The sequence below is a fragment of the Botryllus schlosseri genome, chromosome 2 (assembly GCF_051294905.1).
Source record: "Botryllus schlosseri isolate E-star chromosome 2, Bs_hap1, whole genome shotgun sequence".
Taxonomy (NCBI): domain Eukaryota; kingdom Metazoa; phylum Chordata; class Ascidiacea; order Stolidobranchia; family Styelidae; genus Botryllus; species Botryllus schlosseri.
This window is the reverse complement of record NC_137237.1, coordinates 18,471,666-18,489,632: the sequence shown is the minus strand read 5'-3', so window position 1 is coordinate 18,489,632 and position 17,967 is coordinate 18,471,666. Positions and strand designations below refer to the sequence as shown.

General features: G+C 41.2%; 1 long non-coding RNA gene across 1 annotated transcript; it reads right to left on the bottom strand.

Annotated features, from left to right (window-relative positions):
* Window positions 1–7,268: 7,268 nt before the first annotated feature.
* Window positions 7,269–17,868, bottom strand: LOC145434006 (uncharacterized). The gene is made up of 2 exons (XR_013913248.1): window positions 14,180–17,868; window positions 7,269–13,763 (listed from the first exon to the last, which is right to left on the bottom strand). It is a non-coding gene; the product is annotated as an uncharacterized LOC145434006 (long non-coding RNA).
* Window positions 17,869–17,967: the final 99 nt, after the last annotated feature.

The window sequence follows — 17,967 nt, the reverse complement described above, 5'->3', positions numbered from 1 at the left end:
AATATGTTTAATTATTAGTTACGGACCCTACAGGTTCCAAGACACATCACAATGTTCGCTTTAAGTTTTGATGAGTCTGCGCACACTCAACAACTCACTGCGCTGACCCTTGGACAACAGTGCGTAACGACTAAAAGAAGGTCATAACTTCGGATTTGTTGTGCGCAACGTAGATTTTCTGTGCGCAGAGACCGTGTCAGTACTGCGCACGTGCGCAGCCTAGAGGGAACATTGCACCTCACCCAGCTCTATCGGTAAATCTGGTAACGTGAGCAGAGCGGACAAGAAATTGATAGCAGTATAAATGCAATCCCCGATCTTAATGACCGATTTTAGCATGAATTATCGAAAGTTTTCGCGCTTCGCACTGGCTCGCTAAACAGTGCACTGAGTGCAGTTGATTCCGTGACAAAAGCGAACAACGTTATGGGGGGCGGTCGGTTTATCACCCCATGGGAGCCCAAGACCCAAGTTTTTTCGGGGGCCTGACGAAGTGCCGTTTCGTTCCTGCCAACGGGTATACGCCCGAAGATGTATAATTATTATTGAGGGGTCCTACCTTTTCAATCACACATCACTCAGTTTTACCGGTAAATCTGTTTACGTGAGCAGAGAGAGGATAAAAATTGATCTCAATATACATGCAATTCCCGATCATATTAACCAATTCAATCAACCAATCAATTAGTGAAATTTTTCGCGCTTCGCGCGTCTAGGCGAGATTAGCTGCCTCAGTGAATGGACGCCCAATGTAGATGACTAGTATCAGCAAATAGCGGACAGCCGAATGGGGGTCTGGGGGCGAAGCCCCCCGGAAGTTTGGTTTATCACCCGATGGCGTTCCAAGACCAACGTTTTTTGTTTGGGGGGGGGGCTGACGAAGTGCTGTTACGGCTCTGGTAACGAATTAATTGTACCTACGGGCACGCCCGAATATGTTTAATTATTAATTACGTGCCCTTTATTTTCCTATACAACAGCTCACTCAGCGCTACTGGGAAATCTGATTACGTGGGCTGAGAGGATAAAAAGTTTATAGCGACTTATATATGTAAATACCACCTATCCATTCATGCATTATAGAAAATTTCGGTACCTAGGGCGACCAGGCCACACAAACTTTGCTGACCATCGAAATCACGCTATGGGGTTCTATGGGTGCGCAAGGCAATCGTTTTTAGGGGGTTGACGAAGTGCTGTTACGGCCCTCCCTCTTACTCATGGTCTTTATTACATTCCTTACAATATGAGGTTGGGGGGCGCTGGAGCACGATAATTTTTGAAAGGGGGCGCTGGAGGAAAAAAGGTTAAGAACCACTGGCGTAGGCGAAGTAAATAAGAGGCATGCACACTGAATGAAAAATAATGCAGAGAATATAAGACGCAAGCGACAAAATGAAGTGGCATGTGGCGGACGGCGAGGTCGATGTTAGGTCGTGGTCCGATAATCCTGAAGACTGGCTAGTGTTTATTTAGAAGAAATTGCTTGTATTTCGACTTGAATGCCGACATGCTCGACGACTGTCGGATTGCAGGTGAGACGCTCTTCCACCATAGTGTCCTATATGGTGTCGACGCAGGCAAATCTCGCGTCTCAGTGAAATTGTATCTCGTCACAATTTGCATTTGGATACAGGCAATTTGACGGTCATTTTTGACCGGCTTGCCGAGCATTAAATTAGGTAAAACGGGTATCAATCGAAAGCTTACTCTGCACTGATTACGAAAATGTTAATTTTATTCCGCTCGTAGCCCTGGAACTCCCACAATCAGCCTCGAATTTTTCATTGTTATAGAGATTAGATTGGCATTGGGACGCAACAATGCTGTCTAGCTCTTTTTCTCTTGAGCTACTCTCTCGTTTAGCCAGACAGCATTGATGCGTCCCAAGGCCAATCTCCATAACAATGAAAAATTCGAGGCTGATTGTGGGAGTTTCAGGGCCACGAGCGGAATAAAATTAATATTTTCGTAATCAGTGCAGACTCAGCTTTCGATTGATACCCGTTTTACCAAATTTAATGCTCGGCAAGCCGGTCAAAAATGACCGTCAAATTGCCTGTAGCCAAATGGAAATTGTGACGTGATACAATTTCACTGAGGCGTGAGATTTGCCTGTGTCAACACCATATAGAACACTATGGCTCCACAATTGGGGTCCGGCATACTTGATAGAGCAATGCATATTCTTGTATTCAGTCCTAATCATATGGTAGTTGTTCTTCGTTGACGCGCGTGTGCTGTACTTGTGCGCTTTTGTCTCCGGGGTGAAGTAGTCGTTGAAATTTGTGGGACCTACGGATTGATACGCAACTCCCGTCGTAACGCTTGCTTGCCTTGACTGATAATTGATAATTGTGGTTTCAGCGATTGCAAGTGGCTCCTTCAGGATTGATGTTTCCAGTAATTGCTTTTGAGTTGCATACATTTGTAGATGTATAGGCACAGTATAGAGCAGTGGTTCCCAACCGGTGGGGATCGGGGTTTCTTGTGGGGAATAGACCAGGGATATCTAGTTCTAGATATCCCTGGAATAGACTAACCTTTGAACAGATCTTTACAGTAATAATCTCCTTTAATAAATGTCCCTTTGAAATGCCGATCGTATCTCTAATAGTTTTTTTAGCTCATTTGCAATTCAGCAATTCGTATTATCAGTGCCTCCAATTAGCGAGAATCGCCTGGAAAACGGCACGCGATCTCTAGCATATGTTTTCATTCATTTGTACACGAAATGGAGCGATTGAAATATCCTGATTCGTTGTAATAGGAGCTCATATTTCTGGATATGTATTCAAGAGAGATTGCGGACGCGTTAATTGATAGCACATCCGGACTCGTTACTAATGAAACTACATATTTATTTGATTTCAAGTTCTTTTAGTAGCATGCGAAAGTGTAGTTTATTGCGGCTTTAATCTATCACATGCATCAGCTCGTCAACATCAGGAAGTTTATCCGACCCATGTAATATTTGTCATTTACGCATGAAATTGATGCTACCTCGCAAAATTTAGAATATTTTCAAAAGCCTCCTGTTGGCTGCCCGCCCGGGTAGATACTAGATGCATATTTACGGGGGCTCGTTTATGGTTACCAGAATACCATAGTTCATTGCTGTGGTAATTTAAGAATCTTAGCAATCAAAAATAACACGTATTTACTAAGCCAAGTCTTGTCATATTTTATTGGAGGTAGTATTTTGAAAGGGTGTATATAGAGATTTCAGGTGGGGAATGAAGGCTCGGAATAATTCGGAAGTGAGGAATTAGGAAAAAAGGTTGGGAACCACTGTTATAGAGTCAAGTGTACCTGTTTGATGCGGGTGTGATCAGGCTAGTTGACCTTCACGGTCGTATCAATCATTCCTATCTGATACCGAATACTGTGCTGTGCATGCATATTTTCTGTATCACCATCATTGCCATCAGTTTTATCTTATGTATTTTGGTTGGATGAAAATAAAGACTCTTTCTCTCTCTCTCTCTCTCTCTCTAGAAATGAAGGGTTATTATCGATTTAAGCTTAACCATCAAGTCCCAGGTTTGCTTTTATATTTTAACGGTTCTCCACGCTAAAAAGGTTAAAAACCACTGACCCGGATATTATCGCTGATCACCGACTTCTAACTTGCAGTTATAAAACATATACCATTGAACGCACACATTTTCCCGTTTAAAGAGAAATGCCGCGCTAGACGAAAATGTAACAGTATACCCAAGGAAATACGGGAATCCACTATATTTCCAGAAAATGAAGTACGCGATTAAATTACATTCAGATAAAGCGCATTTGTTATGAACTCTGACACTGCTCATACACTTTCATTTAGTATGCTTATACACCTTCCATATGAAATATGATATTGCTTCGTGTAAACTTGACACTGGTTTCCTCCGTCATCAAATTTTTCCGCATTGTAAGCTATTCCGTCCTTTTAGGTATAAGGGTATGGTATAGGGGGTTCAACGTTCGACCTGGTCCACATTATGCGATTTGTTCAATCAATAACACAGCTGCATGCCCGCGCGAGCTCGTGATAAGAATTTCCGATTTTTCGTGTATAGTAATCAACTTCTGGGCTACGATTCGCTGATCAAGGTGTACAAGCGAAATTAGCAACATCACATTCATCGTCGCCTATTCGAGACCATTGGTAGTGCATGTGGGTTCCAAATGAACTTTTGAGAAGGTCCAACCATTCATTTAGAATGGGAAAGGCGTATTCGAACAGAGATATCATCACATAATTACAATGGCAGGTGAACAAAAATTAAGTATTACCCTGACGGAAAATAATGCGGGACGCAAAGACGAGGTATTGAAGATGCTCTTGGAGGTACATATATGCATAATATAATTGCACAATTTCTTCATTTTGAATTAAATCCAATCATTTTCGAGTGACACCCGTCAGGGGTAATCGTAACAACTATGATAGAGAATTCAAAGGAACTCTGTATGCCAACAGTCATATCACCGGACATGACGTCACAAGCATGAAGATTCGAATATTCGGGACGAACAGACGGCTTAATCGCAATGTGCGATTTATATAATACACACGAACTCTTGTGATGGCACAAACCAGGTCGGTAGAATTTGATGAAAGTCGACTCCGAGGCACACCAAGGAAAAAAGCAACGGCCTCTCTCTACCACGCGGAATCTGTCTTCTCGAGAAGTCTTCAGAGAAGTCTCTCGTGTTCTAATAATTTGAAAGACGTGCAGTTTTATGCAATCGTTCTGCAAACGTTGTCTCGTTTTTCCCACGTCGCCACGATCTCAGTGGCACTCACACTTATATTGACAGATTACAATACTTCGTTGAAATGCGGGAAGAACGCCCTTGCGTGCTTTGGGGAGAAGTTGGGTCGTCGTAAAATCACATTGGTCTTCACTGTATCGTAACATTAACATTGGTAAATAATTTTTTCTTTGTTTTCTCTACTAGTTGCTGACGATTACCCCTGACGAGTGTCATTCGAAAATATTCGGGTTTAGATTTCAATACTATTGAGTGGTACACAAAGTATTGCATAAATTTCGTATAATATAATATACAATAGACGTATTGTAGGCATTACGCGGGCCCCGCTTTCATAAAATAAATTGTTTTGAAAATACTGGTATAATGATATCATTCTTACTCACTTCTTCATTTCATTTTGGTATTGTACTGCTACACTGCAATTACTGGCGGCATGCAATGCAGTCATTGCGTAATGCCTGTAAACTCGAGTGACAGCATATGTGTGGTGCGGATCTTGAGGTTTAATGATTTCACTGTTCTTTTGTCGAGTCGACGCCGCACGCAGCAATTCTCCCAGTCCTATCCATTTCTAAAATTACCGCTTTATAAACCTCTATCCGGCGTAAGCATCGGTTTGTACTAGATATCCGTTTCATAAGCGGGAATTCGCCGCTTGCTCCGTGTCCCTTCCATTCTCCAATCTGATGAGGCATATAGGCTGGGCAAATTACATATTAACATTTGACCAAACTATGAGCATCATGACCTGGTGATGCAGTGAACAGAACATCTCAGCTCAGCTCAGCTCAGTACGATATACTATAGTAGGCGATGTAAGAATTATACACTTTAGCAGCATGTGCAACGGACCTGTGCCATTGCAGGGAACAAGTTCTCGATAGTCAAATGGTCAATTTAGTCTAATGTTCTGGATTATCTGTAATTTCAAACCTATAATGATAAGAGTTCGCATAAGGCAAATTCATGAAACCATCACTAATTCAGGCGAGGTGTGGTATTGTAAAATGCGCTTCAATTCTGCTAAACGCTGATCATATCAAGCTATATTCGTATCGTCTTTGTCTCTTGTTACATCGGCCGTGACACGAACTTTTCATAACAATTGATTCGTAAATGTCGATATGTGCGCGAAAAAATGTAGATGTAAATTATGCCGCGTCAGTGCAGATATCCACAATGTTCGTACACTTGCTTTCGCGGAAACTAACCTTATTCAACAAACAATATTGGATTTCGTGGATCGCTATCTAATCTAACTTTCTAAACATTGGCCAAGTCAATATCAATTTTTAATCGATTTGAAAGAATCACGTTGGGAACTTAACTTACTGATTTCGTCGTTTCAAGAGTTGATTCCAATAATATATATGTAGATTTTAATGCGAGACAACGACAGTGTATGACCACTGTAATCATCAAAATATTCAAGTATGTAACCTCAGTTGTCAAGATGTTTCCTGCATTCCATCATTCCACGAAGACATAAACGAGACAACAATTATTTGTTTACGTATAATCGGAAGAACAAAAGTTGATATTTACTATAATACCAAGTTTGAATCGATTGAGTTTGTAGCAACACGAACCCGTACATGAAGAAACAGCCCATACTTACAATTATGGAAGCCGGTGTCTCCAAGCCACCAACGGCAATATGCAGGATTGCAGGTGCATACTTCAAGTGCCTCATATCATCAAAGAGTGAAATCTCTCACGTGGGATGCGACGCGATATATAATTATGTAGTTGATCGAATTTGTAGTTACTAACTATATATAGTGATAAATTGTTGAGTTCCCGTCCCGAGGAGCTAGAATTTGGTTTCACGTCAAACTTTCGCAGTCTTTATTAACATTTCATACCCGAACTTAAATAAGAATAATTGAGAATGATATTTGAGTTAAATTTAGAATGGTAACAAAGGTATGCAATCATACGTTACATGACATTTACTGGGAATATATTATCACCGCCTCGTGTCTGGCTTCGTTATGTTTAAGGATCAGTTGGCGATAGTGCGAAGTAGTTTATTTGCTATCGACGACCGTAAATTTTTGGTAATGTGTGTGATAGCATCTTCGTAGTTATAACGTATTACTGATGATGAGGTGTACGAAAACCGTTGTCCTTTTATCGTTATTCATGAAGAAGCAGCCCATACTTACAATTATGGAAGCATTTTTTACTCTTATTGATATGAGTCACAAATATTATCCCGATATCATTATACCATTCAGAATTAATGTATATATATGATATTAGACAGCTTCTATTGGATTAATTCGACTTCTAAACCAGTGGTTCTGAACCTTTACTAACTTGGGAAACACTTACGCTCATTTGCAAGCCTTCGCGGAGCTCTAAATTTTCGCTTGAGTCATAAAAACAAAAGTCTACAAGAATACCTATCTAACTACAGATCTAATACATTACTATCGAGGCCTACTGGCAAAAAATAAATAAACTGTGCAATGTGCATCAACAGACTGTTAAAGTAACAAAACCATTAAAATATAATTGTCACACAAAACGAAAACGTTATAATGATTATTATTTATGGGCATTCGGCAATCATTGTGATTCTGTTGTTCCCTTTCAGATACCAGTGCGAGGCTTCACCTTGGAAAGTACCATCGTATTGTCCGACCCATACGCAACAGCCTGATACCGATTGTTCGCAAATGACCTACAAATATTTGAGATAGAGATTCTATCATAGAATTCGCATTTTCGAAGAACGGGGTTTCGATTTCAAATTCCAATCTCCCCTGGGAACGTCACTGCATACGAATTAGCGCCACAACGGTCACGATTCGACTGCGGATCGGGCCTAATTACCTGCCATCAATGATGGCCAAGAAAGCCGCAATCATCACAAATCATATGTATCAATTGAGTGTTTGTTTTGACCCCAATAGAAACCCTGAGAGTGGCTCAGAGAACTCGGGTGAATATTTGATAAGTTTGTCGCTCAGGCAGGTTCTTAATGCACACCAGACCTTGGAAGTTATAGGCTGGCCGTCTTTTGTCTTTTGTTAAAATTATGACGTGAATTCTGGATGCATGATGCTGGTTCTGAAAAGTTGTGTGTACTTGGGCCTTGAAATCCGGGCTTAAGTTGTGGAACACGGCAGGTTCGTAACCAATACCACCCCCCACGGTTATAAGAACCACTGGTTGGAATTATGTTTGTTCGTTTTATTGAACCTATCGCCTATTCATGTCATTTGCGCCATGATTTTGAGTGTTGTAATATTCGTTGCTGTCTTTTTGCTTTTCGGTACGCTTTGCGGGTGACTTCCAGTAATGCATCCATTCACCATCTTTCTCTCTCGCTTCCTTGCCTCCTCGTCAGGCTTTTTTTGTTGCTGACATTCAAAGCTCGACTTTACTTGATCCGTCTGGGCTTTTCGTAGGACAGATACGCAGTGAGGTCGGCGATCAGGAGCCCGGATACACCTCCGACACATAGATACTTACCCAAACCTGGATTCGAACTCGCTTACATTGGTGTTGTAGCGCATGCGTTCAACGAACTGCGCCACTAGCTCCCCCATCGTTGTCATGCAATGCTCTCTCTCTGCTCTTTACTCTGATTCATTATATAAATACAGTAGGCATATATATAACAAAATCGATGTCATGTAAATGTAATGCTCTCTCGGCAAAAAAAGCCCAAAAAAGACCCGATGAAGGAACGCACTCACAAGGAATGGAAAGAGCAAGATAGAGCCGCGGAATAGAGACAAGCATCGAAAAAGGAACTGTGAAATCGGGCACTTGGCCGGGGTGGATGCCAGTTTAAGAGATCGCTACTGCAACCGCAACTGGTCGTTCGGCATCCTTTTATCTTTTCATTACGTCGCATTGCGTGTGTCTTAAATTGTGCGGTTGAAAATATAATCTGACGAATATTGAATATTGTTATAACACTTTATATATATTAGAGTAAAAAATACAAGTTCAGGATTGTGTTGCGATTCGTATGAGGACATCGTACATTGAGTTAGGACGTCATAACTGTTTACGGTTCTACGAAGACTGAGAACTTAACACGCCCTTCGAATCTACAGATTGCTTTCAAAAGTTTCGCTGATAGAGGGCCAGGGTTGTAACCAAGTCACAAGGCTCCGAGTCGCAAGTCAATCTCACTTATATAGTTTTGACTCGAGTCAAGTCAAGTCAAGTCATTTTCAATTCACCACCGAGTCAAGTCCGAGTCCAAGTCACGGAGAAGAGTGTCGAGTCCGAGTCATAGTGTTTTGACCCGAGTCCAAGTCATTATGTTCACTGTTCAGTTTCACGCTAATGCTATGTGAAACCCACTTTTTACAACTCTACTCGCTGATATCGAATGCTTCGCGTTCATAATATATTAATTTTCCTAAATTTTAACAGTTTCTGGTAGCATTTTCAAGTATACCAGCACTGATAGACGAAAAAATAGTAGTGTAATAACTTTACTATTCTTCTAAAATTACAATGAAATGCCTGTCTTGGTAGACCTAGTCTCGAGTTACATGACTTGGTGCGAGTCATGCGAAATGATTCGAGTACAAGTCGAGTCAATACACAAATTGACTCGATTCGAGTCATTTTTCAGTTTTGGGAAATGAGTCGAGTCAAGTCGAGTCACCCAAAAATCGCGACTCGAGTCTGACTCGAGTCGAGTCATGACTCGAGTGATTACAACCCTGTCGAGGGTCCCCTTTTATAGCCTGGTCTTCACGTATGACATATTGCTGACCATAGCCCGATCGGCTTCAACCTTGCGGAATGGACATTTCATATCGATGAGTGATCGTAAACACGAAAATCCCGGTTCTTAATATTCAACCCTGAACTGGAAACACAAGTAGATACGCAAAGCTTAAATTACGAACTGTACACTATCTGGCATCAATGAGTTACGTAAAACTCTCTAATTTTAATCTGATCTAAATCTGTGTGCTTGATAAATCCAGAACTGCCTTTAATGTATCTAAATGTTCATCGTTTCGAAATTATCTTAAGCTGAAATCTGGAAATTCGATGCTTAAGAATTGTTAATATGAAAATCGTATGATACGTGTAACTACACTTCGTGGACAGCTAGAAATCTATACCTTAATATAAATCAATAGAGTAATACTGCATTAAGCAACCTTTGTTAGGGATGCGATGATTATTCTCCACGGCGATAAATATTTAACATTTACAAGACTGTGTAAATTTCGCTATGATGCGTGATAGCTTCCTTGTCACATCCACTATACAAACCCGCAATATACTGAGGATATTACCTGAGGTGGTCAGTAACGAAGTACTTCTACTTTTTCGAAGTACTCAAGTAGTTGTTCACTACTTGTGGTACTTACTCAAGTAAATATCATTTCGCTACTTCTACTTCGTAATATTTTGTGATCTACTTACTTACTTTTCGCTATCGTCAGTTTGTCAAGTAGAAGTATAATCCTCCAATTCCAAGGAGAGACTGAGGAATTTCGGGGCTGTTTTCATGGAGTACCAACATATAATTTTCATAAAAGTTAAGGAAAGCCCAGACTTTTCATCGCGCTTCACGCAAATTAGATATGGAGTGACAAGTATGTTTTCACGAAAGTATTGGTGAATGAGCTATAATTTTGGTAGCGGTAGCGTGGCTCCGTTTACTCGCACCGGATTGTCGCCCATATGAAATAGTTCATCACAATAAATATGGCCCATAATAACTTTTGAAACTAGTAGTTTCACAATATATTATTTACCTATCATATTGCTATCTAGCAGCCCAGCATGGCGTGCCCTAATCTGGAAAAGCCGTCCCTGATTTTTTTAGCGTGAGACCTGTTTTAGCAGACCACTGTTGAAGCCATCTGGACAAGAGACGTGTAACACATTGCCGGCTTTTCAGAAGTATAGTGTTTATATTTCTCTTTTAATTCGCAGTATCATTGGTTTGAGTTCTAATTAGTTTCCATTCCTTTGTCTGGATCTGGAGAACTTACATGTTGAAGTTTAAAAGTAAGTGTAGTAATGCTTCTATTTTCCGAAAATAAAATTACACTGTGGTATGGCCTTTTTACGATCCACCATATTTTTTATTAACGTATACTAATCTCGCAAAGAGTTAACACCGTATCCGATTCAGCTTCTTGGTATTGCTATTCGAATTAAATAAGGGCCTTATAATGTGGATGAGGGCGCCGCACCGTGACGTTTTCTAAAACGGGGTGTTCGGGTAAACGAAGATTGGTGTCCATAGCCATTTCCATAGCGATACTATCATTTGCATCCGATGATGCGGACGAATGCTTATGCTCTGGACAATTGATAGTTGATACCTCATGTGATGCATCAACATGAATCAAGCTCTCTGCACCTTCCGTATAGCTCAATTTGCAGCTTTTGACAGTCCACGCGAACACGTATTATGATCGTTTTCAAAACTACTTACTTACAGGAAATTCTACTTCTACTTCAAGTAGTTTTAGGTTGCTTTTAAAAAGACTACTTCTACTGGTACTTGAGTAGATTTTTGCGTCGCTACTTATACTTCTACTTGAGTAGCCTTCCTGACTACTTTGACCACCTCTGGATATTTCAGACGATGTGTCGATGACACTACAGCTGTTTTCATTGGCATGCATCGTCGATTGCAACGCTTCATATTCGATATGCGAAACCCCTTCGTACTAAATAATATATTATGACAAATAATATTTACGGTTACGGGATCAAAATATACGCTGCACATATCACATATCTACTTGCAAATTAATTATCTACCGTACGAGTTTCATTGACTGTACGACACGCGGTGTGGGTGAGTAGGTGACTATAGGTGCCCACAGACAAGCGGAAAATTGGTTCATTGAGAGTTCTGGCTGTTGCGTTTTATTCATGATGGGTTGAATTCTGTGGAGAGCCAGAAACTATGGGTGTTCGCATTCAGAAATGAAGAATCAATAACAAATTCCAACATTGAAACGAACCTATATGCGCCTAGGAGTAGAGTCAGAACTTTTGGCAAGCACAACAACAGCTGTCGCTATAGCCGCTATCAGATACATAGCGAAGCAACGACCACAAAAACAGAATTTGACGAATGCAATCTCGTCTTTTGCCCCCTCTGGCTATAAGCTGCAGCCTATATACGCCGAATATATCCGACTTGGGCCAAACTGGACTCAAGGTCAACTTCGCAAACTAGGACAAGAATGTGGCGCGTCATAATGAGGGGCTCAACGGTCGGTGCAATCACATGCCAAACCGTACAACAGGTGGATTTCTAGGAAAGTGGAGATCGGGCAAAATCGGTAAATGCGTGTGACTGAGCGATACTTTGACCTGCGCCGGCTATCAAGTAAAATTTCGCGATCAGGTCTTGTTACTGTACCGGTTAGATAGATAAAATATTTCCGAAATTCAGGGAGAAAATTTACAATACGCGCTTGCCATTTTTGCCCCGAGGGCGTCATGGATGTACTGGTCCCGTTTTCGTCGTTCACCGTTGAAGATCAAGTCATTTAGGAAACGAGTAAATGATCCATTGAAAGGAAATTAAAATGATATTTTACGTAGGATATAACATCACGCATTTACGTGAATGTATTGTATTCGAATGTGCATATACTTCAAACCCACGCAGGCCGTGGTTGTTTTTATTGTTTAGGTATTCATGGTGTTTCGAAAGCTATGCTCATTTTACACCAGGCCGATACAGCTTATTATGATTCGTCAACTGCCACCTTGTAGCAAGACCCACTTTCCTTCTAGGCTTTTGTGAGACACAGTGGTATTATAACGATTATAAGACAAAAAAGGTCGAGCATGTGAAACAAATTCGAGAAGTTGCCACACTTCCGAATATACTACATACTTACAAAAGAAGACACGATTACCACCCGCCGGAAAACGTGTGCTACAAAGAGGGACGCACTTTCGGATCATAGAATCCTATATGCCGAAAAGGTTTTTGTTTGTTAATTGCATGGTAAGCGTAGATAATTGGATGGTTTCGTCCGCGTAGCGATATATTGTATTATGACTGAAATTCGTGGTAAAAGAAATCATCACAAGTGTACTCTCATGAAGGAATGTTTTGTCTCCAAATTAGCAATGCGTCTCGATCACAAATTATACCGGAACTGCGCGCCGCACATCTTGAAGAGATCTAACCAGATTTCGAGGATGATTCACTCCTTCCGTGCTTATACGTCATGCCTTTCCATAGGCAATTAGCAAGTCATATCCTTACGATTCCATCACTTCTTATTCGCAAAGATAATAGTGGTAATCGCGGTCGGCAGCGTGATAGATAGGCGAGGGTCATCGGCTCATCGCGATTGGATAACCCACGATAGCCGCGGCAGATTTGTGGTACGATCTGCGATGACAGCGTAGGGAAATATGGTATGGCGATCGTCCATGATGTGGTGTTTTTCGTAAAATTAATGCATTACGGTATCACGTCAATTCAGATCGTAGCACGATAACAGCCGAGATGGCATCGATGAAACGCGAATAACATAATATGAGATCGCTATCTCGGGCGTTTCGCCATATTGTCAATGGCGTTTAACCATGTATCGGCCTGCAACGTGGATTGATGGCGACAAATAGTCACAAACGGCCTGCCTTGCGCTGGCAACATAATAGGGAAGGAATACTTCGAAGCAGTCAATTTAGCACACGTATTTACCAACAATGAAATGACACAAAGGGATGCCATTCCACGCACATTAAGTTTACCAAGAGCGGGAAACATAGCGATACAAAAATTGAGTTGCTATTGTTTTCAGTGATACTTTCGTTTATGTGGGGTGGCCTATACGGGAATCACATATAATTGGTTGAGAGTTCGATTCCGATCTAGTTCAACTCCAGGATTCCCTACATGCTCTTCCTCATCATGCGATCATATGTAAGCGGTGTCTTACCGGAGCCTAGAGCGGAAGTGGCCCCTCCTGGGAATGGGCAGTTCGGGAGTCATGATGAAGAATGTCGGCCTGTGGTAAAATGACCAATGTAGTCCAGATACCATGAACATAAAAACACCATCACCACCACCACCACCCCCAACAACAACAACAACACCACATATGGTAAGCTGGTAAGCTTCTGTATACACAAAATATTTATTTCGTGATACGTTCAAAGCATAAAACTCTGCAAACAGTAATAATTTCAAACGTTTTTGGTAAATTACTAAAATATGCGAAGGTTCAACGCTAAAAATAACTGAAGATCGCTATTCGCGCGATGTGCCACGTGGACAGCCAAAATTAGTACCAACCGGTTTCGGGAATTTACATCGGAATAATCGCGGCTTGGCTACGAAATTAGCTAATTTTCCAGGGAATAGGCGCAGTATATTTTAGGAGCACACCCTACTTTCTTAACAATATGCTGTCTAGCCGCTTACCTCAACATATGCGTCACACCAAGTCATATTGATGTGATTCGTGCCGGCCACTCATGTCACTATGGCGGCATAGCAATCGGAAATTCTGCGAAGTCCGACAGTCTCAAACACTCAAGAAGTCGATTGATCTGGAAAGTCCATCTTTTCGTCGGAATTGCCATCGTTCCCCTGGCATCTCTTTGATCGCCTGCATCCGACATCCACAGAGCAATCGCTTCGGCAGTGTAATTCACAGACGCATAACATTTGGTCACATTAAGACATTTGTCTACTGGTCTGGTATAGAAGCGCGTGCCTCTCAGGCGACATGCAAATCATTATATCATTTGATTATGGAAGTTATAGCATTCCAGAAATCAACATACGATTGCGACGGCTGAAAATAACGGGCAAACTGCTGCCGGGACTTTATGAATCTAATCAAGGAACTCCAAAATCGATCGCCATACAGTGTGGCCTCTCTAAAGTGTAATAACATCCGTTAAATCGAATCGGTCAAAATTTCTGCCATCTAGCACGCGCCACGCGTTTGAATAGTAACCGGCTGTTAACCATTTTCAAAGAGAAGTCATCCGCGGTTGCGGTGGTATTATTTTTGTTAAAACGACTTTTTGCGGATGATAGCATTTCGTGGTTTATTTTTACACTAAAGCGGCTATACATTGACGACTGACCGCCCTCATCATTAAACCTAATGTCTCTACTGACGTAAATTCACTCAATTCACAGGCGTAACGTGGCACGAGGCTGCTTAAAGTTGACAGTTGACAGCAACAAATCACTCGCCACGTCCAAACGAAACGGAATGTGAGAAATCTGCCAATTCCTAACCTTACGTTTCGCCACAATGCTTGTACCAAAACTGACCAACAAAAACTATATATATCTAGAGGAGTATATATGTACGCATTATTCGTTGTTGATGATATTGATTATTAATATTATTAATAATGATGATGGTGAAACAAGAAGTGGAAGGTTTGTACTTTGTAGTGAGTAAATGGTTCATTTTAACGATCCCATCAGGAGTACTACATATCAAAACGTTAAATTATTCACAGCAAAAATTACACGAATCCATGCTCGAGTTCAATGATGGCGTTAAGTAGTTGAAGCATTGAATGAAGAATTTGATACCTCACAATAGTGTTTTATTATATCTGTCCACGATGGGCGTATTTATAACATGAAATGACGTTTGACACTGTGTATGCAGCCATGCGTGGTTCAAATCTACAGCGACCAGATTGGAGAGTGATTTCTGGTTAGCAGAATTTTACTATATATAAATATTATATATATCTCGACGAGACATGCTAATATTGAACGTGTACCGATCTTATGCGACATTCATGAATTAGAGATCGATGTACAGTTTGGCGTTACCGAATCGACCTTCTCGGCTTCATATTTCGAAATGATGTCATATCGAGTTTGTACTATCGCTATGATGGATTCCATCGTAAAGTCAACCGGGTTGAATTTTGCCGCTTTTTCATACATGATGCAGTCTGTACAGATTTGACCGCGTTAGCCGATACGAAGTGTTTTGCATTGCGAATAAGGTATTTGTATTTGTCGATTCCAGCACAGGAACATGTAGCTGGATGCCTCATTGTTGTGTTACCCTGTTTGTCTTGGTATTGATGAAGAGAATCTCGACTGCGTTGTCTGTGGCAGCATGCAGTACATCGCATCGAGGCCCGAAATCCTGTGGTGTGTCTTTGAATGCCGTTACACCGACAGATATTTATTGCTTTATTTCACTACAAATATAAGCCCTCCTGCTACCTCTTTGCGACGCAAAAATAGCTAAATCGGTTTTACATTTATCAAAATGGCCCGGTTTTTAATGACAATAAAGTCGTCCCGCGGACGGTCAATGTTACGAATAGGTCTTCTTTATGACATTATCATTGCTACGAACACCTTTCGTCTGGTCTATATGCTTTCATGTATGCGGAAGAAGTAAGAAATATAGGGGAAGTCGACTGACTCTTGCAGGTCAACAAATCATTCTGAAAGACGTGAATTTGAAATGACAAATTGACTTACTCTACACAACAGAGCAAAAGCATTGGATAAGGTCACAGCAATTACCAATCGTATAATCATCCGTATAATGACTTGGTGTATTCGTTTTACATAGCATTCGAAAATGTATCATCTTGTTCGATGGATTTGATCCTGACTTGACGAATATTTGACATTTTAGAAGCTTTTCCTCCGATATCATCTTTATCGGCGCATTTATAATGAAAGTAAGTTGTTATCGTGACCGGTTTTAGGAATGACGTGGGACGCAACACTCACGTCCTCGGCGCATAATTAAATTTTGGAGACTGAGAAAGGTTTTGCGAAAGTTCGAGCATGCCGTCAAATTCTCAATCGCGCCTTCGACAGACACTATACCGGCATGATATAGAAATTCTAAAACACGAAGGATCATACTCCCCTTCCATAGGCGTAATAAGTTTGCTAGTTCAAGCGTACCGATTTGTTTTTAGCCCGAGACCCCTCAAAATTACGCGATTTAATGTAGAGACTGTTCGATATCCGCGAATTAGCCTCCACACGCAGCGTCACCAATGGCCTGGGAATTGTTTCGTTTTTCATGTGAATAATTACACGCTTAATCGATCGAGTTAAGAGTCTTGTGCTTGATTTTAATTAAATTATGAAACAACAACGATGATGTAATCCTCGATGCCAAATTTGCGTGACAATGCTGTCATAAAGTACACAATGTGTATAATTGTAGCAAATCTACTTCTGTCCACAGAGCCATGCGTTTGGATAGTAAAGGTTGTAAGATACTCATTACCGTTATCGACATTCAACTCAACCCACGTGAACTTACTGAGTTCTCGCGAGCGCTGTTCGCGGTGCCTTATTCCGCGAAGGATTAGCAGACACCCGTACGGCTTTAATCATCATTGTTACAAAATCAAGCCATTGTACTGGCTGCGCGATAGTATCTCCAGTCCCTATTGTTACATAGCAGTTGAACACAGATAGATAGTCGATAATATGCATGACAATGCCGTTTCCATGCAACTGGGAACGTGATAGGCTAAACTCATTAATAGCAACTTAGCAAGGCGCTGTGAAGATTCGAAAGTGCTGTCCTTGCGTTCCGCATTTCGACCACCTATTGCTGTTGTAACTAACTCTCCCGCGTAAGTAACTGCCGACAGAATCGTGATGATTGCTCGGCGGATTTGAAGTTCTCGAGTGCTTGCATAATACTAACAGCAAGATTCGGGAAATATTTACTGTCTCGCGATGAGACGAACTTTCTGTCTCAGAAAATTAATTATCCGCCGATTCAAAGGTAAAGTACATCAAAAGCAACAAAGTGCGTAATGACGACTTTGGCAATAAACAAACCGCCACGTCGCTCCGCGGATTAGCGGACGACGCGGGGATAGGCTTGAGGTGCAGGTGCCAGATTCAGAAACGTGCTACATTCATCCGACCAATCAAGAATTATCTCGCCTTGATGACCGAATAATTGGGGAAAATTCCACTTTACGACCGGTCTGTTATCACAACCGGTCAACTACGCTGATATCCGGTTACCTAATCGAACAAAACAGTTTCGCACGCGGCATGACGCAGGCGATTGTCGGGTTTTTATGTGAATTAGCGGGACATTTGGGTTTTACGCAAAATTTCAAAATCAATGTCACTCGTCACGCGGCAACAATGCCAGACTTGTGATAGACTATCAAACTTGTTTCCGACGCAGCGCGCCAGATGAATCATTCTATATTAAGATTGAGCCC